Genomic DNA, 24341 nt, shown 5'->3' with positions numbered 1-24341 from the left:
ATTGCTTTTAAAACAGTCTACATTATTACCTTTTGTTTCTTCTTTCTTTTCTTTTTCCTCCATTCTAATTCATTATTCTCATTTTCTTAAGCCAATTGGTCACTCAGTACTATTTTATATGAGGAAGCGGTTACTCCTAGAAATTTCCAGGGTTTGCTCCAATAATTCATGTTATATAAAATCTAAATAGAACGGCCTTTCAAAAATGTGAGCGTAAAGCTTTATATTCTTTTAGCATCTTTACTAAAATTACTTCTTACTTGACACCAGTAACTTATGAGATTTCGAAAGAAACAAATTCTACGTTTAAAAAAATTAGAAGTGTCAACATGCTAACAACTGAATTTTTTCTATTCTGAGTATTTTTTGACCATAATTTTGGTAACTCAAAGTAATTATCTGATTTTTTGTAAAAAGTGTGGTTTTGTTTTCTATCTTATATCTTCTTTGATATCATAAATTCCACATTTTCTTTTTTCAAAACAATTGACTTTAAGTCCTGAGTTTGCCTGAAAATTTCTCTTATTTCATGGAGACTTTGATTTCACTCTTGGTGATGCCAGCCCTGATATCAGTTCCCCTACATTAAACCCAGCATATATGTGGTTAAAACCCAAACACTCATTCCCTGCTTCTGCCCTGGCTTCCTGGCTCCAGAATCCACTATCTGCCATGGAGACAAACAGCCAAGGTCACCCACCTGCAGATTCCCTTATCATCCACCTCCTTATAAGCAGCCTCCCAAGGCCAAACACAGCTGGTGGGAAAGTGCCCAAGGCCATAGGCTCCTCTCCATCCCTACAAACAGAAACATTCCTTGCAACCTTTAAAACCCCTGGCCTCCCATCTACTGGGGAGACGAGACAAAACGAGACAAATTGGATGGCTCACTCTCATCTCCTGGCTGATATCACCCAAAATAACCCTTTCCTTGCCATAAGCCTAGAGTTCCAGTTTTTATTTGGCTCCTCCTGTGTGGTGGGTGGGGAACCCATGTTTATAGACGCTAACATTGGTTCTTAATCTACTTGGTGAATTACACACTCAGGCAACTTGGAGATTTAGAGTTCTCCTATAGAACATTCTGAAAAGGCCTGATTTTTAGCGTGCAGCTCAGAGAAGTTTCATGAAGTTTAAAGCAAAAATGAAAAAGCTATGTATTTATAGGCATTCTCTGTTTTAAGCAAATTTAATATAACCCATAACATGAGTAAGCACAAAACAAGTTAATTTTTCATTCCTCATGCTCCTTTAAAATATACCTGCTGGGAGTGGTTTTCCCCTCCCCATGGATGAAATCTGGGCAGGCCTCATGACGTTTCAGGTGAATTAAATGATAGAAAGTCCTAGAGTCACATTAAACTTGAATAAACACCTTGCCAGCTACACAACTAGATAAAGAGCCAGGCTCCCCCATCCATGAAGTTCCCCTTTTTGGAAAGCTCTGGTTGACCTGGATAACTGATCATTGGACTAACTGCTTGCTTTTTCCTTCCCATGCTTTAATTTCTGCTCTTATGTTTTAAAGTTACCAACAAAGAGTGAGTTGGTGGATCTCTGGGCCCCAACCCTGGACCCTAGTAAAGGCAGAATCCCAGGGCCATGCTTTCTCACTCTCTCTCTTTCTCTCTCCCCACATTCTCTCACTGTGTGGCCTTGGCATGCCATGTACTCTCCAGGACTTGGAGTAATAAACTTTGTCTTTTCAAAGCTTCCTGATGGCTGTTGCTGAGGTGTGTCTTGCAATCATTATATAAGAACCACAAGGGCTGGTCCAGCCACCACATTGGCTCTGGTTGGGGAAATCTCTATGGGGCCTGCCACAAATAGTATGGGCCCAAGTGAGTGTGCCAGGCATTTGTAGTTGATAGCGAAGCCAGCTACCTAAGGGTTACTGCAGATATTCAATAAGAACATGCTTGCCTTTTGAGGTTGTTCCCAACACAGACATAAATGAATCTTGTCAATTTGTTGTTTCCCTTGTTTAACTTCAGGGGTGATTCGGGTCTTTAGGATTTGTGAGTTTGCTTTGCAGATGAAAGAGAATATCTGTGAGGAGGGTGTGATCACTGGATGGCTGGCCCCCAGCAGCCTTTGTAGATTGCCCAGGGGTTTATCCGGAGTGACCTCTTGTTTCCTCCAAGCTCCTCCTGCCAAGCCCCTTAGCTCCATAAACCTCCCCTGTTTGCTGCTCTTGCTAAGGCAGATTTGAGCGAACTCACGCGCCCACCTTCTCGTCTTGGCCAACTTGAATGGGACCTTTCTCCATCTCCAAGCACCAATGTCTCAGTGCTTGGCTTGCTGTGCATTGGGCACACGAACTTGAGATTAAGAGTTTCGGTATCAATAACATCAATATTGATAGGCTGAGACTGACCCCAAACACATACTCTCTAGCCCTGGCAGACATTTAAAGCTGCCCTTGTCCTGTGGACACTTGTGGGCACTTTGAGCCTCCCTTGTGGGCTCCTCTGCTCTGGGATGCTGGATGGGACCACCCCTCCAGTCCCTAGTTCTCAGACATCCCCTCCCTCGAAAACTTCTGTTGGTGTCTCATTGCTCCTCCTTTCAGAGTAGGATTTTCTTGGGTAGGACTTAAAACACTTTAGACTATTTCACCAGAATGGTCCATAGGAAATCCTCCCACATTCTTGGATCCACTGTGGGAAGGCAGAGCTGTTTCTTTCTAGATTGAACAGCAAATCTTCACTTTCCAGCAGCCGAAGTGTTTGACCAGCTCGTCACTCCTGCTCTCCACAGTTTCTGGCAGGAGTGCCACTGTGGTCCCCAACAAAACAAAATGACAGTATTTTGCTATCGACAATGTAGGGGAAGAAGAAATTTTCCTCTACCCTTCTAGGTTCTTCTGGTTGGTCTAAGAATTAAATTAACATGAGATAGAATAACAAGAAAAAATCAAACAAAGTTTAATAAGATGTATACATGGGAGAGACCCAGGAAAACTGAATAACTTGCCAAAATGGCCAAAGCTACCACCTTAAATACCGTCTTGAGTTGAAGACAAAAGGGGATGTTGGGGGGTAGTGGTTTGGTACTTCAAAGGGGAGGAAGTCAGTTCACAGGGAGATGGAAAGCAAATGTTTGGTAAACAAATATTTGTCATGCCATGCAGGGACAATGGCACAGGGAGAAGACTCTGATCTTTAGGCCCCGCCAGGTCTCCCCATCATATTAACCTATATTCTCTGTTGATAGCTCTGTTCTTGTTACAGGCCATTTTTCTAAATTCTTTTAGGCAGTTAAGGGAGAGATAAAAGAAAAGCTTCCTGAGTCTTCTGTTTCTTAAAAATAATCAACGTAAAATAATCAATATCTCAAAGAGGCATATATTTGGATGGCAAGCTCTGTTCTCCTTCAACAAGGACTGCTGAAGCCATGAACCATTTATTGTATGTGACTCATTGTAATTAACTCAATAAAGATGTGGAAATAACTTTAAGATAATTTTTATAGTGAGATTTTTACCTTAATTATAAATATCTAAGACTCACTCTTTGCTTGTCTATAATCCAATATAGATAAACTATAGAATAGATGATCTGTACAAAACTGACCACATTAAGCTGGTGTCCCACTTCGGTTTTAGGTATGCCAAGATGTCGATTCCTTCATTCTTCAGGGTGGCCAGGGGGTACCCAGTGAAAATTTTATCGTCTTCTCTGTGTATAATAAAAAATGTTGGAAAGTCCTGTACTATACTTCATCTTAATGAAAGAGACATTAACATGAGGGTTGAAAATAAATTTAAAAAAATTGAACCAAGCAAAATTTCATTATGGGCTCTGGATATGCAAATTGCTACTAGTAATTGCTATGCTAAGTGATATCTAGTGTCAACTCTATATGAATGTCAGCAATTAACAGCTCATATTATATGTTTTTGTCATTTCCAAAGCTGACTGTTTCCTTACTTGTTTTGAAAATATGTCACTCTTTTAAGACTATTCAGGAAGGACCTATAATTTGTCAGCATCAATCATTTTCAGAGCTGGGTGCACAGGATTTTATGTGACAGGTTGTGCAGCGCTAGCCAAAGTTTAAAGTCTCTTATTTGATGCCACATAAACTCAGTCACCTAGATGACTAGCAATGGTCACGTACCTTTGCTAAATTTTTGGGTTTACCCAGCCTTTTCCTCCCTGTTATCTCATCTGATCATATTTCTGTATTAAATATTGAGCTAAGTTTCAGCAACCATGTCCAGTTAAATTAAAGTTTATTCATATTTTATGGAGATGAAATTTTTCTTCATTTTGTTCATGATGGTGTACATAAAAGATATTTCTTTACTTGACATTTTATTTGTGCAGAGAGATGGAAAAGGTAATGACTCAGTGAATCAAAGTGTTTGTATCTTCCAGTAGATCAAGCATAGGAACAGTTTTTATTTTTTAATGTACTGTGCTATTAAAAAAGGATTCTACATTTCTTTTACCATGGAGACCATTGACTTATCTTACTGGAACCCTGAGTTGATTCTTCTAAAAATATTCAATTAGGGCTGTGAAGTTAAAAATATTTTTTCCTACCTGATTCTAATAAGGAGATTTAAGGAGTGTCTGATAGCCTCTAAAATTTTAGAGAAGGAATAGAATTCCAGAGCCAGTGATTTGGTTCTCATTAAGAATTTTTAAAAATCATGAAAGGTGGAGAGTCCACTAAGCTTGCTTTGTTCATTTTTCCCTTCTGATTCAGAATTACTTCCTGAGAGAAACTTGGCTGAACAGATTGATGGAAGTAGCAAGCCTCTGCCAAGTGGAATGCTTTAAAAGTCAAGGTAAACATCTTTCCATTTTCTTCATATTCTTAAGAGTGGCATAGAGTTTTGATGCACAAAGTAGGCTCAAATGATGCTTGTTGATTGAATGAACTAAATTTTTTGAATCCTAAGTATGCTGCCTTTAAATGACAGACAAATGATGAAGTACCCTGGCTGGTAGTCCCAAGATATCAAATATTTCCCAAGTTGTGCCATTAAGAAATGTTTTGATGCTTTTAAAATGTAATTAAAGAAGTATAATTTGTGTATATGCCTGATATAGATTAAGATTAGTGAACTAAATTACATTCAGTAAACAATTCCTTTAAATTGATTATTTTTCTCAGAATGTAATAAAAATTACCTACTTTTATCAATTTTAATACTTATTCAATGTATAAAGTTACAAAGACCAAATAATTCAGCTTGGAATATGTACTGGCAGCTTCACAGTTATACTCCAGTCGCCCAAAGAGATAGCGTGAATGAGATACCATGAATATAGATCTTATTGATCAGCAATTACATTTTCACACTGTCTTGACAAAGGGCAGCAAGAAAATCCAGAACTCGAGTGACTTCATTTTTTTTTAAAAGATTTTATTTTTTTTCCTTTTTCTCCCCAAAGCCCCCCAGTACATAGTTGTATATTCTTCGTTGTGGGTCCTTCTAGTTGTGGCATGTGGGACGCTGCCTCAGCATGGCTTGATGAGCAGTGCCATGTCCGCGCCCAGGATTCGAACCAATGAAACACTGGGCCACCTGCAGCAGAGTACGCGAACTTAACCACTCGGCCACAGGGCCAGGCCCCTTGAGTGATTTCTTAACATGTGTACAGCACATGAGCCAGGAGATGAAAAAATTGAGAGATTTAATAAAAGCTCAGCTTTGTTAGAGAAGCATATCAATGAATACCTTCTTTCTCATAGAGTCATTAAGTTCTTAATGGCATAAAAGGCAGGCCTGGTTTTCCACTATGGTTTCACACTTGAGGACGCTTATCAAAATGGAGGTATCTCACTTTATTTACAGGAGGAGTAGGTGACACAGGGAGTTTTTCCAAGACACTCACCCTGAGACATTTCACGTGTAGAAAGTTTATTGGAAAGTGATCTAGGGCTCAACAGCTTTGGGGCAGTGAAGGAGGCAGGGTTGAGTAGAAGGAAAAGTTAAACTCCAATGTGGTTGTGTGATGCTTAATTTTAGGTGTCAACTTGACTGGGCCACAGGGTTGCCCAGATATTTGACTCAACATTATTTCTGGGTGTGTCTGTGAGGGTGTTTCTGGATGAGACAGCACTTGAATTGGTGGACTCCGCAAAGCAGATTGCCTCATCCAGCCCATCGAAGACCTGAATAGAACAAAAAAATGCAAGAAGGGAGAAGTCATTTCTTTTCTGCCTATTTGAACCGGCTATTTGTCATTGTTCTTCTCTTACCCTTGGACTGGGATTACACCGTCAGCTCCCCTGGTTATTAGGCCTTCGGCCTTGGACTTAATTACACCACTTGTTTATCTGGGTCTCCAGCTTCCAGATGGCAGATCCAGGGATTTCTCAGTCTCCAAAAGTGGGAGCCAATTCCTCATAATAGATCACTGCCTATCTATCTATCTACCTACCTATCTATCTATCTATCTATCTATCTATCTATCTCCTATTGGGTGTGTTTCTCTGGAGAACACTGACTAACATAAGTTACAACAGGGGCCTCAGTTGAACCCACAGAGAGCTCTGGAGCAGAGATAGCCCTTCAGAATTGGTCCAAAGTAAGACACAAAAACTAGGCCATTACTCTCCTGGGGAGGAGGTATAATTTTGGGTGAGGTGGTTCTCTTTAGTGAGGGCAAGGCCAGAAAGGGCCTTAGCTGTAATCCGTGGACCACCAACACTCTCAGTGGTTGGTGGAATGAGTGCTTCAGTCCACAAGCGGGGATCTGACTGTCACACTGTAGTGTCCACTACTGTAGATAACCCTTTAGAGTCAATGGTTCACAAAACCTTAGCATATCATCTTTTTCAATCCTACCGAAATTTAAACTTGAGATTTCTAGAGATATAGACCCTTTTCCAAAGGGTATTTCAGTATTTTTTGATTGTCTACTCTGTTTGGCATTATGCAATATGAGAATGCAATAATAAATAATACCTAAGACTTGCCATGGGGTCCTGACAATATATTAGAGGAGAGTGAATTTTCAGTGTGGAATAGCAAGCATTTTGGTAGACTAAGGGTAAGGATGGACTTATTTCCTTTGTGGGAGAGTTGTTTTTCAGTGCCTCCCATATCCACTACATACATGGTTAACCTACTCTTCTTGTTCTTACAGTTGACTCTGACACTTTCATAGAAATCAAATATGTCTCTTTTGAATTCTCCGAGCTAGCAGATAGTAATAATAACTAGTACTTCTCCAGCATTCTGCAGTTTACAAAGTACAGCATCCCTTTGTTCTTATTTGAAAATAAGAAAGCAGAGGAGGTTGTATGATTTGCTCAAGTTCCACCAGCAGCAAGTGGCAGAACCAGCATTCAGACACTGTTTTGTCTCCGCATATGACTCTGATCACCTTGTGGAACCACAGAGGAACCAGAAGAGGCCACTTGCTGAGTCATATCGTCCACAGGTGAGCCCTCCTTATCCGAGTCAGACGGATCATTTTCCTAACACTGGTGAAGTATTTAGTCCCATTATGAGAAAGATTATTAGACAGTTTTTTATCTTTCTTAAAGTGCATTTCCTCTGGATTTATTTTCTAGGTGAAGAAAACTTTTTTAAAGCCTACTCCACTCCCCGTGTTTTCTCCTATTTCTCTTTTCGCCAAGTCCTATTTTCCAACATTGTTACTCTCACCATTTCCTGTCTTTCCCTTAAAACATGAAGATCAAACTGGAGGCCAGAAGTTTTGTTTTTTTACCTATAACCTCACAAAGGAAAAATCATTGTCAAATATAGTTGAAAGATTACTGTCTCAAAAACTCTTCATTTTGAGGTAATTGCAGATTAATGTGTATTTGCAAGAAATAGTACAGAGAGGTCCCGTGTACCCTTCCCCCAGTCTTCCACAATGGCAACGTCCTGTGTACCTATAGTACAATAGCACAGCCAAGATTACTTTTTATAACTTGCATATGACGTTCTTGCTAAAAAAATCTCTACATTTTGCATGATGTGGCTAACTTATTCATTAGCGACAATAGAGTCATTATGGGCGCTGGAGACAGAAAGAAGCTTGAATCTGAAACCACCATTTGCCAGTTGGAAAAGCTTCACTTTAGTTTCCTGTTTTGTACAATTAGTGTCATAAAAGGACCAAGTTCAGTATTGGATGTAAAATCTTTTTGTAAACTGTGGAGACCTGTGCAAGTGACTGCTCTTAATGGTATATTATCGTGTGCTGTGTTTCACAGTGTGTTTGGGGACCACATGGGTAACAATGTCTTGCCCATTGTTTTAACAGAGAAAAATTAAATAAAATTCTTTACATGATTTCTTTTAAAGCCTTGTTAGTTATAACCTATTACCTTGTGCTTTTTCTGTTTTATGAATCAATTATGAGAAAAATATTTGGAGGAAGTAACGAACAATCAAAGTTAATTATTTTTGCAATTTCCAGAGCTGCCCATTTCTCTTTCTTTTAGACAAATAAGACATTTTTCCTTTTAAATAATCAGGTAACCTTCTTTAGCTACACAAGAGGTCTTAGGTGGCATAGTTAGCCATTGATTTAGACAGTATCCTTTATGTGAAGACCACATGATAAATATCTTTCATTTCTCTATCAATAAGTTTATGCTGTTTCTAAGTTACTGGTTTCTTTTTGCCAAATGAACATTGAATTTTATAATAGAGCATGATTTTTTCTTTGACTTGCCTGCTATATGGGTCAGAAGCAGATGTATAAGCCATCTTTAGAATTTTACAAGAAAATGGAACTTCTTGGCATGCATTTTTTTTGTACTAACCTTACTCATGGCATCAATTTACTTTCTTACCCACATTTTCCCTCTATCTCCATTTCTTTCTTGCTTGCTTTACCTTGTATTTTTAAAGCCTCCCTAAATCCTTTATGGGACAACATATGGCCTACATAAATGAATAATATCAGAGTCTTAACTTCAGCCCATGAAGATGTACAGACCCCTCAGGGTGACTGTGCAGATATGTTGGGCACTGCCTGTGCCAGGGAATTTAATGGTTGCTCAAACATGCTGTTTTCAGAGCTTACAATTCATGTGCCTAGAATTAAACTGATGCCCTAAAAATCCTCTCAAAGGGAAAATATGTTTTAAGCAGCAGTTGTAAATAACTAATTGTTGGTAATAATATTCTAGAAAGTAAATAATTATGTTAAAGTATTATAACGCAATTTCACAATGCAAGGGGCTCAGCCCTGCTGTAGCAAATATTAAAACTTAAAGGTATGAAGCAAACACTGAAAGATTTGTCAATTTTATATGTTTGAACAATCAAGTTTGCCACTCACTGTTGCCATGGCAACCAGCGGCCTATATGAAATCAGCAACTAAATTTCATCGCTCCTTGGTATAAAAATAGCAGCTGCTAATGGTTCTTGTCTGTGTTGGAGCACATTATAAAGAAGTAAAATACACCCCCACACACACCTTTATGCCAATCCCAAACTGAAGTCAACGGTCAGGGAGGATGACCAGCCTTTCTGGTTCAACTGGGGCTTAGGGGTTTCCCAGCCCATGGGACTTTCAATGCTAAAACCAGGGCAGTCTTGGGCAAATTGGAATGGCTGATGATCCTACCAGCCCTCCTCAGCAGTTAGAATCACATTTACATGACCCACAGGCATGCCTCATTTTGTGGGATAGACAAGTTTTGAGCAGGAAAATGATATCCTGAAATGCCATTTGGGGACCATATCACGCAGCCTCCGGGAAGGAGAGTCTGGAGGCAAGGAGACCAGTTGGAAGGCCACTGCAGCAGTCCGAGTATGAGGCACTATGGATCTAAAGTGGACCCTCACTTAAATGAATGTCATGTGTCACATACTATGGGTGATAATAAAATAAGGCCACCTTTCTTTTCTCTACCTAAAATTAGGATGGGAAAGGGCTCCATTAACTTGATTAGATGTCCTCAAATGTATGCTTCATGTAGGCCCATAAATCAGCCTACTGGCTGCCACATGACATGTGTTTGCACTGCCCTGGTGTCCCTTGTTTGTGCCTACTACCTACAAAAGTGCTTTTGCTACTGCCAGCCATGAGATACTAGTGCCCAAGCCAAGAGTGCTACCTTTTGGTGCTCCCAAAGCCACTGCTTCTTGGAGTGGTGAGCACTGCTGTGTAGAGTGGCCTCATCTCCAACTCTGGGCCATGCTTGGTCACTGACCCCAATGCAATTCTGCTTGTGCTGGAGCCCCACAAAGTCTCTAACCTTCTTCTCCAAAGGGGCTCAAAGCCAACTCAAGAGATTAGTAAGGAGGAGGTGCCCTTCTACGTCCTCTGGGGCCCTCGCCTTTCCTCCAGCCCCTCTCCAATAAAACTCTTCCCTTCCTTATTTACAAAGCCAAAGCTCCAAGCACGTCAGTGAAGCCAAATGGGTTGGAGGAGGGTAAGGAAAAGGGAGAAATGAGATGTTGTTTACAATTTTTGAGCAATAGCGCCGCCGGCCAGAATCACCCTGCTTCACAGACATCCTTAAGGGTAGAGTGGCATTCTGGATTGGTGCTCCTCATGGCCAGCAGCATAGATATCGTGGGGTGGCATTGGGACTTAGTTTTGCAACAACTCATATTTAAAAAATATGCACCACCCCCTAATTCGCCACCACTAAATATGAGCTCTGATGGGGGTCACAAATCCAAGGACACTAAGGAAGAAAGTGTTGCCTTTCATAGAAGTGAAGAGATTAGAGATAGAGGTATTCAGGGGTAGACTTCCTCTGCTCTCTTGGCCCACTTTAGATCTTTGCTTTTCCTTTTGCATCACGCCTTCCTCTTGGAATTTGTCTGTTATGTCTCTGGTATATTTAGTGGCTCCTCCTTCTCCTCTCTGTCAGTGCTACCTTCTCTCTAGCAGAACCTGGAGCAGGGGGTGGCATGCGGCCAGCTGCTTAAGTCTTCAGGTCCAGTCCTTAAGAAAGTGAAATATAGTGGTGAAGACCCTGGGTACAGACCCTGGTTATTCACTCTCAGTGCCTTGATTTCCTTCTCTTTGAAACAAGGATTAAAAATAGCAGCTGCTTAATGGGGCCAAGTAAGAATTAAATACATTACTATGCGTAGAGCAATTAGAACAGTGTCTGGACATAGCGAGCACCATGTGTTTGCTATTACTGTTGAGCTAGTGGTTTGAGAGGAGCCATGCAGTTCTCAGGTGGCAGAGACCAGTCACCAGCACAGGGCACTACACAGATTCTGGGACAACGCAGGAGCTGGCTGACAAATGCTTCCTTTGAGTGGAATCATTGGGGTCTTAATGGGAGTGGTTACAGCTTAACAGGGAGAGTGCAGCAGGAGTGGTGCCTGGCCAACGTTTTCTCATCACCTTTTCATTAGAAACACAGACTATGAACAAGTAAAGAACCCCTCCATCCTTCTTTTAATAGCACTGTGCTCTAATATGGAATAAACCAGATAAAAATGTTCAGATTATAGAAATCAAAGGAAAACTTTCAGTCCTTCAAATGGAAATTTTGGTATGAAACCCAAATTTCCCAAGGCCTTACCTATCTGTGGGTACAAATGGAATTCACATTATATAATTCACAATAATAAAATAATATTAACATAATATTATAATATAACAATAATAAAATGCACGTGCTATAATAATAAAATTCACTTCAATAACTTGTGTGCTGATGGTATAGCCCTCTTCTGCACAGGATGTCTAGCTCCATGCAAAGCATCTTTTCTCAAGTATTTTTTTGTTGTTGTTGTTAGAAGTTTTTTTTTTTTTTTTAAAGATTTTATTTTTTTCCTTTTTCTCCCCCAAAGCCCCCCGGTACATAGTTGTGTATTCTTCGCTGTGGGTTCTTCTAGTTGTGGCATGTGGGACGCTGCCTCAGTGTGGTCTGATGAGCAGTGCCATGTCCACGCCCAGGATTCGAACCAACGAAACACTGGGCCGCCTGCAGCGGAGGGCGCGAACTTAACCACTCAGCCACGGGGCCAGCCCCTTTTCTCAAGTATTTTTAGGAGTGTGCCCGCAGAGCACTGCTCCTGGATTTATGAGCAAGTCTCCTTCTGTTTTCCCACTCATCAATATTTGGTGGTCTGAAGGCCTTTGAAGCAATGTTTTACCATTGTCCCTGCCCCATGGTCTTTCCTAAGAAAAGTAATATCCGTGGCAGGAGTATTGTTTTACACTCCCCACCACTCTAATCCTTGCAGTAGGAGAACAGAGATATCTTCTCTTCCGCCATCACTGGGTCGGGGCCACGCAGTGGTCCAAGCAGAATTGGCAAGAAGCATCTCCATTCACAGGGGCAAGCTGCTTTCTGGGGCAGGTAGGGGTGAGTGCTCTACGTTCACTGGAGGCCCTCCTAAGAAACTGCAGCCCTTGGATTGTACACTGTGTTCTGCTGGCTGTATTTGTCCTTCCCCGTTTATCACCATGCAACATGAATATTGCGCTTACTCAAACTGAGGGTGAAGAAAAAACTGTAAAGACCCGAGAATGGGCACCTAGGCTGTTCCTGTCCTTATGTCTAATTTAAAGCTATTTCATATCCCCAGTGTTGGAGTCATTACTAGTTCTCGAGAAAGTCCATTTAGTGCCCTAATGAATCCCAGGGGGGAGATGTTGATGAGATGGAGACAGTTTTTCTTTTTCCTGATAGCCGATCTGCATTTAATTTTCTTAATTTCTTCTCATTGTCTCTATTTAAAGTCTGTGGTGTTTACAGTTCACAGAAAGAGTACTTGTGAGCTGTTCTTTCCTCAGGCAAGCTAAATGTGTTAAATGATGTTATTTCTCCCACAAACATCACTTCTCTTTTCCAGATTACTTTGGAGGTTGTCTTGGAGCTTGAGGCAATCTGTGTAGATTGAGGTGTACTTCAATTTTACAAAATAAACGTTTGGCTGAAGATTGTGTTTAAAATTCTCAGACTGAATCCTACTGTTCCATTGATTGAGTTATAAAATTGGAAATGTCTTTCCCTGGGAGTGGAAGGAAATCCCATAAGGGTCTTAATTAAAACTTTTGTTAGAGAAAGGGTGAACATCAAAGCTAGCCTTGTGTTATTGTATTGTGAGGTTTCCTGGGATTATTAGTCTCAGTGGTGGTTTATTTTGAAGTTCCACAATAAAACGAGGGTGTTTCTAACATTCTGCTGGCCGTTTGGCACAGCAGAAAGGTTCTGTCTGCCTTTCTAAGCTATTTTCAGTACATGGGCTGAGCCAAGGGCTAGTTGCCAGCAATCTTTGGCCTTTGGTCCAGGGCACATGGTCCCAAGGACCTCAGCTTTTTTTGCTTATGCCAGTTAGGCACAGGTGACTATACATTTTGGATTTTTGAGGACAGCTGGATCTTAAATATCTTGTTCCATTGCCTGTATGGGAATACTCAGGCTTTCTACTATCTTTCTACTACTGGGTTCTGAGAGATGCTAACAACATAAATGGAAGATGACACCACTGAGAAGTAAACAATGTTTATTCATCAGTCTAGAGAATATAGACATGATTTTCCCCTAAGTTTATTAAGGTAGTTTTAGTCAATTTTATATCTAGTCGATTGATTTTTGTTACCAAGAGAATGCTTCTTTCTCTTGTGTGTGTGTGAAAAGGGAAGAAATAACTATACATGCAGGCGTAGCAGGGAAGCAGATGGGAGCTAAACATAACAACTGACTGGAGTGAGAGGAAATACTGAATTTAGAGAACTTTCTTGCTGGGAGCGCTAAATGGAGATAAGAAAACCAAAGTGGCTGTTACTTTTCTATAAATAGCTTTCTAGTCACATTCCTCTCTCCTTGTCTGACTTTTCCTGTTCCACATCCATGTTATTTTCTCGTTATTCACCACATTTTTCGGTTTTCCTGTTCTCTGCCACATACCTAACTTCCGTGACTTATGGTCTTCCTTAGGGCTTGTTTGGGTTAAGTTGGGGATCTTGTACTTTTCTGTATTTTGTTTTGGGAAGATTGAGGGGTCTTAACTACATGTCCTGAGTATCGTATAGAAATTTCTCAGAAACCTCTTCTAGGAATAAAATAGTGATCATTTAAGGAAGATGAAAAAGAGATGGCAAGAAGATAAAGGGATGACTTGGACTGGAGAGCAGAAACTGGACAATAGAAATGAGAGGAAAATAAACAAGAAATTCTAGAAGTCTGAGGTAGTCACAGTGACAGGGAGTCCAACACTAAAGGGCATAGAGAAAGCTCAAAATAATTTCCCTCACTCAGTTGCCATAGGACTTGACATTCCACCAAGACAGATTGATTCTGTGGGTTCACTCCATGGGCATCCTAATTTAAAATGCAGAATTCTTACAGGGGCTGGCCCTTACTGGGAAAGCATCCATCATAAAATACAATTTAGCATGAAGTAGTGTATTAGGGTTATTTCTCATAGGTAGATGGTTAGGATCTGGGCACTGAGGGAAATGAAGGTTTGGATAAAGCAATCTCATCTAGCCCCGTGGCTTTAAATGCCACCTGTGTGCTGATGGCTTCCATTTTTTATCTCTGCTCTCAATCCTGAACTCTAGATGGCCTCCTAGACATCTTCATTTGGGTGTTTGCTTATCAGTAAACAAGAAGCCAAGAAGCAGATACCCAGATGAGATTAGAGGGGCTGTCCCATTTACTGGGGAAAGTGCCTGTGAGAAAAAATGGGGAGGGAGCTGGAGAAGAATGGGGGAGTGTGGGAGGCTGGGAGAGTTGTCAGACTGTGATGCAGGGCGGACCCAGGCGGGGGACAGAGGAAAGGAAGGAGGTTTGGTGCAGTTCCAGGAAAGATTCTGCAAGGTTGGCACAGAGTCCTTGAGCCAAAGTCACCATCAGAGGAGTCCTGCATCTGTTGTAAATGGGCTAGTATCCCTAGCAGTCATCAGCTGGGAGCAGTCCAGAGGAAGCGTGAACTTGGCTCGAACTTGCTCCAGCAGCCGGGCTATTGGTCAGCACACTCCCTGCAGTTGGAGAGCCAAGAGGCATGATTTTGTGGCTGCCACATGTCTCTAGAAAAACTTTTGATTGTTTCTCACATCTATTACTCTAAAAGTTCTCCTCTAGTTTCCCCATTTTGATCACTGTAGGCTCAACTCTAGCATCTACTCATCAGCTCCATGACCACCTAGCCTACCATCTTGCTTTTGCTGTCCCTAACATCTGTTCTCCACAAAAAAGCTAGTGTTCCTTTAAAATATAAATCAGTTCTTGTCACTCAGCTGCTCAAAACACTGGCATGGCTTCCTGTCTCACTCAAAATTTGGTCCAAATTCTCTAGCATGACCTTCAAACCTCTCCATGAGCTGACCCCCTGCTAGCTCCCTCACAGGATCCTCTGCACTCTCTCTCGTTCACTCTGCTCTTCCAAGAAACAGGCCCATTCCCGCCTCAGGGCCTCCATACTTCCTGTTGCCTCTTTTAGAAAGTTCGTTTCTCAGTATTCCTGAGGCTCACTTCAGGTATCTGCTCAAATGGTACATGATCAGAGCATCCTTCTCTGGGCAGCTTATACTACTTCACTTTCTCTATAATATTCAATACCATAGAATATATTATATATTTATCATTTTTGTTTATTGTCTATTTCTCCTAATTATAACATATGACCTATGAGGGCAAAGCATTTATCTGTTTTATTTATAGCTGTTTCCCTAGGGCCTGTCCTGTAACAGGTTTTCAATAAATATTTGTTGAGTAAATGAATAAATATAATTTTTAAATGTACAAAATTTGGACTATACTGAACATGTATTCTGCTTCATAGTATTATATTTTATATTATATTTTGTGTAATATATCATGAACGTTTTCTAACACTTTAGCATTCTGTGACTGCATAGTATGCCATTTTACGGCTGAGATTTATTGCATTTTATGGACACCATAGTTTACTTAACCCCTATTATTTCCGATTTTTTGCCTATTATGTGACTAATGTTATAATGAGCGTCATTACCCTTAAAGTCAATGGGGACATCCACCAAGTATATCTTTCTCACCATTTTATCCCAAGTGCCCAACAAATTTTTATTAATTGAGTGCATAAATACGTAGAAAATATTTGACTCATTTTTATTATTTCCTAAGGTAAAAACTTAGAAGTTGAATTGTTATTTTTATATGTTCATTTTGTCAAACCAATCCACACTGTAAAATTTTCCTCTTGAAAGTGGTTACTTTATCTTTCCAGTGGCAACATATGAGGGCCTCCTGCTTTGTCAAAAAATATTCAACAAAGTAAAACCTCCCCAACTCAATCCATGACAAACATGATCTCATTTTAGTTTGCATTCTTTTGTTACCAGAGAAGTTACATTTTATCATAGATTTATTAGCCCTTTGTACTACTTCTTTGATGAATCACCTGTTCTTGTCCATTGATAGTTCAGATGGGGTTAAAGCAGAGAGATGAGGCCTGGTTCTGCCGTTCACTAGCTGTCTTGTTTTCATAAGTTACTTAGCTTCTCGAACTTCAATTTCCTAACTATAATGTGGGAAAAATTATGGTGCCTGCCTCGTTGGGTCTGCCCTGTGCAAGGTGGCAAGGGATCCAGGCTGGGGCAGCCTCCTGCTTATAGAGCTCTCCTTACCCTCAGCATGGCCCAGGAGAGTTGGTTGTAAAGGAAAAAAAAATTTTCTTCCTGGGATTGTGGTAAGGAGTAAACAAGAAAGGTATGTAAAGTGCACAGCACAGAGACCAGGACAGAGTAAGTGCTGACAGATGGTAGCTCCTATAGCTGTTGTTACTTTATCTCTGTCTTAGACTGTCCTTTCTGGGGGTGGTAACCATATTTCACGAATCTTTGGAATCTTGGGGCCTAATGGAGTGCCTGGGATACTAGTAAAGAGCGGAAGTGCCTTAGTTCCTCAATGTTTGTTGTAAGATAAAGGATTGTATAAACCTTTCAGCTCCCTGTTACCTGGTCTTAGAGTATCTGCCTCAATCTTCCAAGGTGCTGGTTCCTCATACTTTGACCTCCGGTCAACCACGTTACGGCGTAACAGTTTCCTACTGCCCAACAGAATTTTCAGACCTGATTCTTCCAGAGAATTATGGGCTGCAGTTGCCTATGAGCTGTCTAGATGGAGAGTCAATAGAGATGCCATTTCATCAATTTTTTCTGTCCCATAGGTCTTTCATTACACATGGTTTCTCCACATCTAAAAATATCCTTAGTATATTTTATTTAATCACTTGGGGAATACCCACGAGAAAGCAGAATTGCATTTACCCATAAATAACCAGGAGAGAGTTTTCTTGAGAAGGAATGTGCTCTAAGGTCACTGATAACTGATGGCATTTTCTCTGCCTCTCCAGATATCCTCTAGAGAGACGCCCTAGAGAGATACATGATAAAGTATGAACAACATGAGGAGAAAGAAAAACAAAACCAAAAACACCAAACATGCTGTGGAAAACAAGTCAGAGAGAGAACCTAAATCCATGAAATCAAATGTTCCATTAAGTCTTTCTCTCTCCCCGTTGCCATTCCCCATTTCACTGTGGGCTGGTCTGTTGGGGTTTCTGGAGGTCTCAGTTTAATTTGAGACTTTGCTGTGGACCATCTAGCAAAAGAGAAAGCCCAGCACAATGACCGCTCCGACTGCACTAATTATATTTATTGAGGCCGTGTTAGGACCGTGGTCAAGCTTCCTTTTGGGAAATACTTACTTGATGGGAGAGTTAACATTTGTAGTCGACATTCCTGAATTAGCATCACTATGGCTGGAATCGTTTTTCTTTTTTATCATTCTTCGCCATGCCTTACTTAGTCACTAAATGCTGTCTGCTCTAAGCAACCTTGATAGATGAGGAGACGCGCTTGTAAATAACAGATATATTTGTAGTGCTTGCCAAATATGAAAGAAATGCATCCTTGCCATTGCAGTGTGACTGGAACAGATGGCTGAATATTTTAAAACATGGTTGATGTTGTAAATTAAGATTTTGGTCATTAAAATAAGTTAAAAATTCTACCTAATCATTTCACAAGGCGGCCCTCTTGACAAGTCACCAACAATGTGGAGAAAAAACAAACACCTCTCTCCAATTAATTATTTAGCTGTTTAAAAAAAACACACACACAATGTAGAAATATTTTGTCTCCACAAAGAATAATAAATAAATTCGCTAATCAAGTAACATTGGCTGTAACAGAAACTATAAACTTGTAATAGTACAGAAAATAATAGTACAAAAATGAGCCCAAGTTGTTTGTTTCGTTAATTAGCTGATTTATATAGAACATCTCTGGTTTGAAAAAAGGTTTAAGAGTTTTCAATGATATAATCAAATACCGATAAGATGGCTGTTTAAAAGCCAGGAGATAGGGGTGATGGGGAAAAAGAATGTCTGGAAGCAAAATGAAACCGCCCACGAGAGCTGCACGTTCAAAGCAGGCTGTGCAGTTTTTTTGCCAGACGTGGGTCACAGACTGAGCACTAAACTTTTTAGCAGCGAACAGGTTGAGGGAAACATAATTAGTTACCGGATTCACAACGTTCACAAGATGAAAATCAAACATGTTGCCCTGGAGAAGCGTGACTCTTCCTGGAACCGAGACCAGAGAGAATTTTACCCGAATGGTTCTCATGAGAGGACGCTACATAATTAGGGAACAACATTTCACCTTCAAAAATATCCTAGTGTTAAATTCAGGGATTCGTTTCATAGACCGGTTTCTTAAGTTATCCCTAATACGGGCGGAAGGCGTCCTGCTAACACACATACCGGATCTGCACAGCGCATGTGCGGTGTGATGAGCGCGTGTCTGAGGGGTCCAGTGTCCCGAGGCCACCAGAACTTGGGCTGTGCGTGTGGGGAAGGGCTTCACCTCTGCTTGTGAGCTGTGGTCTCGCAGGGCTTCCTAAAAGAGAGGCTTCTGCTGAGTACTGAGAGGAGATAGCAGCCCCGCAGGTGGACGGCCCGGTCTGCTATTTTGTAACAAACTTAAATGATAAAATAATCATTTTGCTTCAATTTCCTTTTATTATTTTAGGTGAAGATTTCTTTCAAAATAACACTTATTCCTCTCTTTTTGAAATTTTAAAAGTAATACATGGTTATTTTAGAACATTTAGAAAGGTAAAAGTATAAAAAAAGTATAAAGAAGATAAAAATCACGCAGAAATAAAAATCGTTAGTATATTCATAGATTTTCTTCCAGTTTTTTGTTTGTACATTATATATGTACATATATGTGTTTCAAAATTGAGATCAGACTGTACGTATAATTTTGCATTCTTTCAAATATAACATTGTGTCTTTTTCCCCAAGTGATTACCATTCTTTGAAAACTTGAAGTAGTTGCATATTGTAAACTTTTATAGTCAGTTTGGTTGTTTCTATTTTTTCCTAATTAAAAGTGTGCTTCAGTAAACATTCTTATGCATAACGCTTTGGATAACCTCTGATTATTTCCTTAAGATAGACTTTCTAGATGTGTAATTATTAAATTAAAAAATATAAACATTTTAAAATCATTACCAAACTTAAAATATATCTGCATAAAACTGTGCTTATATATGTATATGTATTTACTTATTTATGCTTGTGTATTTGGGAGTTTATTTTATTGTTATAATAGTCAAATGTATTAATCGGTAAAGCCAGATTTTTTTTTTACAGAAGAGAAAACCTACATGAGAACAGATGACTTGCCTAAAGTCATGCAAAGTGCGTGTGTATTTTTTTTCTTGTGGAAGATTAGCCCTGAGCTAACATCTATGCCCATGTTCCTCTATTTTATGTGTGGGATGCCTGCCTCAGCATGGCTTGGTAAGCAGTGTCTAGGTCCTTGCCCAGGACCCGAACTGGCAAACCCTCAGCTGCAGAAGCAGAGCGGGTGAACTTAACCACTAAACCACCTGGCCAGCCCTCAGAGTGCATGTGTATTTTTGCCTGAATCGAGCCATGCTTTGCTTTTCTCCCTCATTCTGCGTGAGTAGATACCGCAGTAGTATTTTAAAAATTGTTCTCTTCTCATGTGAAAATCATCTAATGGCTAGGTGACTTGTTTTGGTGTTCTTTTTTATTATTAACATCTTGGCTTCTATATCGTAAAGTTATAGATGGATTTTAAAGCACCCCTTGAGAGAATAGGGTTGCTTAACAGAGATATGAATTTGTCTGCACAATAAATTATCAATGTGACAACAACAGCAGCAAGCTCTGCCAAGGCTCCTGAAAGGCTCGTAGCACATTTCAAGCAAATTGTGGAGCGGCGGCAATGATGGAAGCGTCATCACGCCAGCCCAGGTGGTGATAATCCTTCTAAAGAGAAATGGTGAAATAAGGCAAATGCAAGAATGATTCAGCTAAATAAACATTTTCACCTCAAACATTGCATTATCACAGCAAACACTATTTAGTCCCTTGCATTAATGTATTTCATAGACTTCCGCAAGTTTCATTTCAGTTTTATGTGAAGGCACATACTGAAAGAAACATTTTGCTCCTTGGATGTAATGAAACTTGTGAAGGAGCAATGCCCTGAAGTTGGCCTATAACGTTGTCTTTGGTTCTTTGCCAGAGGCTGCTTCACAGCGGGGGGTTCCTTCGCATGAGATCCTCCTGGTTCTCCAGGACAGGAGTGGTGCAGAATTCCCGAGAATTCTGCTCAGGAGTCAAGAGCGGTAAATAGTGAAGTTCACTTCTGCTGCTGCTGATCACAAAAGGCTTTGAAAATGAGAATATTAAATGTTTTTTGGGAAAAGTGAGGCTGTGGATGAGGAGTCTGATCTTAAAGGTGAAAATGTGAACCGAAAAGAGTCTCGGTCCATCAGAAATTTATCACCTTGAAATAAAACATGTTGCCATCTATAGAATTTGGACTATAATTGGTTCCGTTGTAGAAGTCCTTCAGGGTGCAGTTTTTCTCTTAGTCCTCTATGCAAATTTATTCCAATCAGACAAGGGGGAGGGTCTGTTATCTATATAAATTTAATTGCAACAATACATTTTCATGTAGTTTTTTAACACAAAACTATCAGCATATGAGAATGTAAAAATCCACCTGGAATATCTCTTTGGTCATATATAAATTAAATATGATATTTCTCTAAATGTGAACTTATTGGAGAGCTTCCCAGTGGGAATATACAGCCCAGTGGTTTCAGTGCATGAGCTCAGTAGAGCATGGCTCATTATCATGTGGCTGAAAAGCCAGCTACAGGACATCCATGCCCAGAGAACATTAACAACAGAGTTTTGGTGACTTGTCTTTGCAACAAGGGTTGTTACTGAACCTGGCGATTTCAACTCAATGAACCGTTGGTCTGTTCCTGTTCCTCCAGAGAGCTGTATGTAAGAATTTTATTTTCACACTTCAGGTCTGCTTGGCAATTAATACTGATGCATGTGAGTTGATGGTTTACCTAGTTCTGAAGAAGTATGCCTGTCCTCTCTCAGTGAGTTCTACTTTCTCCAGTAAAGTCTGGGGTTTCACATCTGGGCAAATCCACACATTAGTTTAACTTTGTTCTAGACATTGATCCTTTCTTGTGGGCATCAAGCTGCTGTTTTATTTGGAAGAGGAAGCTTTTGTTTGAAAGAAAATAAATCCTCTGTTTCTAAGGGAGGCATAAACAAGATTTTGTTGTTTTTAAATAATTGAGAATCTTTTAACGTTGTTTTCTACTTTCTGCTTTGGTGGCTCCTTGTTATTTTGCATTCATTGCTGCTATTGTCAAAGGGCATATGAGATTAACATAAATTTCTAAGTGTGTATAACATATCCAGAATTTGCTAGACATTGGAATGCGGGTTGCCTCTTTTGGAAAGCTGGTGATCTAATTAATGCGGGTAGAAAAGAATAACATATGTGTATCCACAATACCAACTGGAAACTCTGGATTATGTGTACGCCTTAAGTACCAGAGGAATTTAGAGATTGTAGAGTGGTGGAGCAGATTGGAAAGAATATGGCATGTAGGGTGAAGAAACTGGTTGGTTAGCGTGGGGTGAGGATGGTAGGCATGTACATTGGGTTGCTGGGGAAATATGTGGAGAGTTGATGAGGTCTTCAGTGCCAGGGTCGAAGAGTTTGGTTTTGATTTTAAAATAGTAGCAATGTATTATAGTTTCTGAATGAGGGAGATGACATAATGGCTTTAGAAAGATTTATATGACAGTGATATGTAGAGATAATTTATAGAGGGAGAATGCAGAGGCAGAGTGAAATTTCAAAAATCATTGTTCATCTATTTAACGGTCTTCCTAAGGTGTCCTGATTTGCCATTTGGTGCATTGTATATTCAACTTTATTGAGGGTAGAGATATTAATTAAGCTTGGATATTTCAGAGTGTGATGACTGGACTTTTTGCTTTGATTATTGCTTGAGATTGTCTATAGTAATTGCCAAAGTTGATTGACAATACTCTGTACTTATTACCTTTTTAACATCATATTTATGGGTTTACCAGTGTTCTTTATTTTAAAGAATCTTAAATAGATGGCTTACACTTTGGAGCTATTAGGAAATTGTATGTCAGAATAGGCTAAGTTTGCTGAAGTAACAAACAACCACCAAGTCTCAGTGGCTTAACCCCATGAAGGTTTATTCCGGTAAATGTTTATTTATGCTGAATGTCTATTGTGAGTCATTGCAGTGACTCATTTCAGTCACTTGGAGCCCTGATCTCACCATGTGTTTCCACACCAGCCAAGGAAGGAGAAAGGATCTCGGCAAATTACATACTGTCTCTTAAACCTAGAGGGAGACTTGTAATTTTTAGTCACATTTTGTTGGCCAAAGGAAATGTCCTGACTCTGCCTACCTTCAGGGAAGGGCTATGCCATCATATGCCCCAAATAAGGGAAAACAGGACGTGTGTGAACATCTCTAATGACCACCACCGGGACATAGCCCATTTTCAAAGCACTCCAGAGCATAGGTCTAGAAAGAATATTGTCTTTCTAATGAAATTGTTTTACTGAGAAGTATTTCATCTCCCTCCTTAGGTCTATAGGCTCGTAGGCCCAGAGCAAATTAGAATTTTAATATAAGTGGACAAGGTGACCCACAACATGACTAGAATATGAGTCTCCATTATGAAGGGGGAAGTGTGAGGGGAGACTGTAAGAACTTCTTGTCATGAAAATTTAGTATTAGATTGTCACTTGTGTTCTGCACATTTCAGTACAGAAAGGCCAGTATCTTTTTAATGTCAACTTTATATGGTGAAACAACTTATATAATATGTAAGTGATCACCAATATTTATTACATAAATGAAAGCTATTTATGCCTATATATACATAGACTTTCTATATTACTTAGGTAACAACTGAGGGATGAGTGATCAGTGGTGGTGGCCCATGGTCACTGTGGATCTCTGTATGTTTAGCATATATCCTGGATGACCTTTGAGAGCACAGTGTATGGATTTTTAAAGTTTTAAGTCAGAGTATTAGAATTGGAACCACAATTAAACTTATTTTGTAATTTTTCAGTTATATGCAACATATAATTGATCATTCTTGTATAGAGTTTGGATTTTATCTGTTGTATCCTGAAGTCTCAAATTCCATGAAAAATCATTTTATTTGATGAAATTAAAGTGTGGTCAATAGGGGATGGCTCAGAAGACAATCCGCATGGTAGACCGTGGGCTCCACACGCAGCGCATCCCTCTTTGGCAGTATCAGCCCCTGGATCTCTAATAGTGTTGTGTGCTTCAACTTTCTGGGCCTTTAGGAGTAGCTGCTTCCCAGAAGGCTCCTTGAAACCTGCAGTGTACACATCCAGTACTCAAGTTTGAGCCTTTGCTAGTGGGAATGAAGAAGTATAAACTTGCAATTTTGCAACTGTTTACATGTATGTATATATTGCAAAATATGACCTATTTCTTTGCTATGCTTTGGGTAGCCTGAAGATGTATGCTTAGATTTCAGGTTCCAGGTGTTGAGATTAAAGCTGCTAAGAACTATTGTTTGGAGTGGAAGGGAAAACATGGCCCTTTGAGATGAGACACAGAGGCAGCAATTGTGTTATTATCGTTCTAATGTCAGTACATCAATATTAATGATACTAATCTCAGTGAGTTATTCTATTTTGTTAACAATAATTATGTTGGTGATGCTTGTAATAGTTATGAGTTAATAGATGGGAAGTGCATTGACTATTGTATAATAACAAGAAATATTAAAAGGTAATTTTATGTCAAGTTTCAGAAAGAAACTGAAATATAAAATTGTGACCGGATAGCTATGAAGGATGTAAAATAAAAGATGATTGAATGAGTAGTGTACCTGATTTCTGCTTCCCTATTTATCCTGACTACAAAAATTTTTAGATTTTGATTAATCAGTGGACAAAAAGCAACCCCAAAGCTCTTGAAAATTGCAAAACATCAGTGGCCCAAGAGGCACCCAATGCTGCGTTACTGGCACCTTCAGTGTCGTGTT

This window comes from Equus przewalskii, chromosome 1, assembly GCF_037783145.1.
Source record: "Equus przewalskii isolate Varuska chromosome 1, EquPr2, whole genome shotgun sequence".
Taxonomy (NCBI): Eukaryota; Metazoa; Chordata; class Mammalia; order Perissodactyla; family Equidae; genus Equus; species Equus przewalskii.
The sequence above is the reverse complement of the archived record's forward strand: the minus strand, read 5'-3'. Positions refer to the sequence as shown.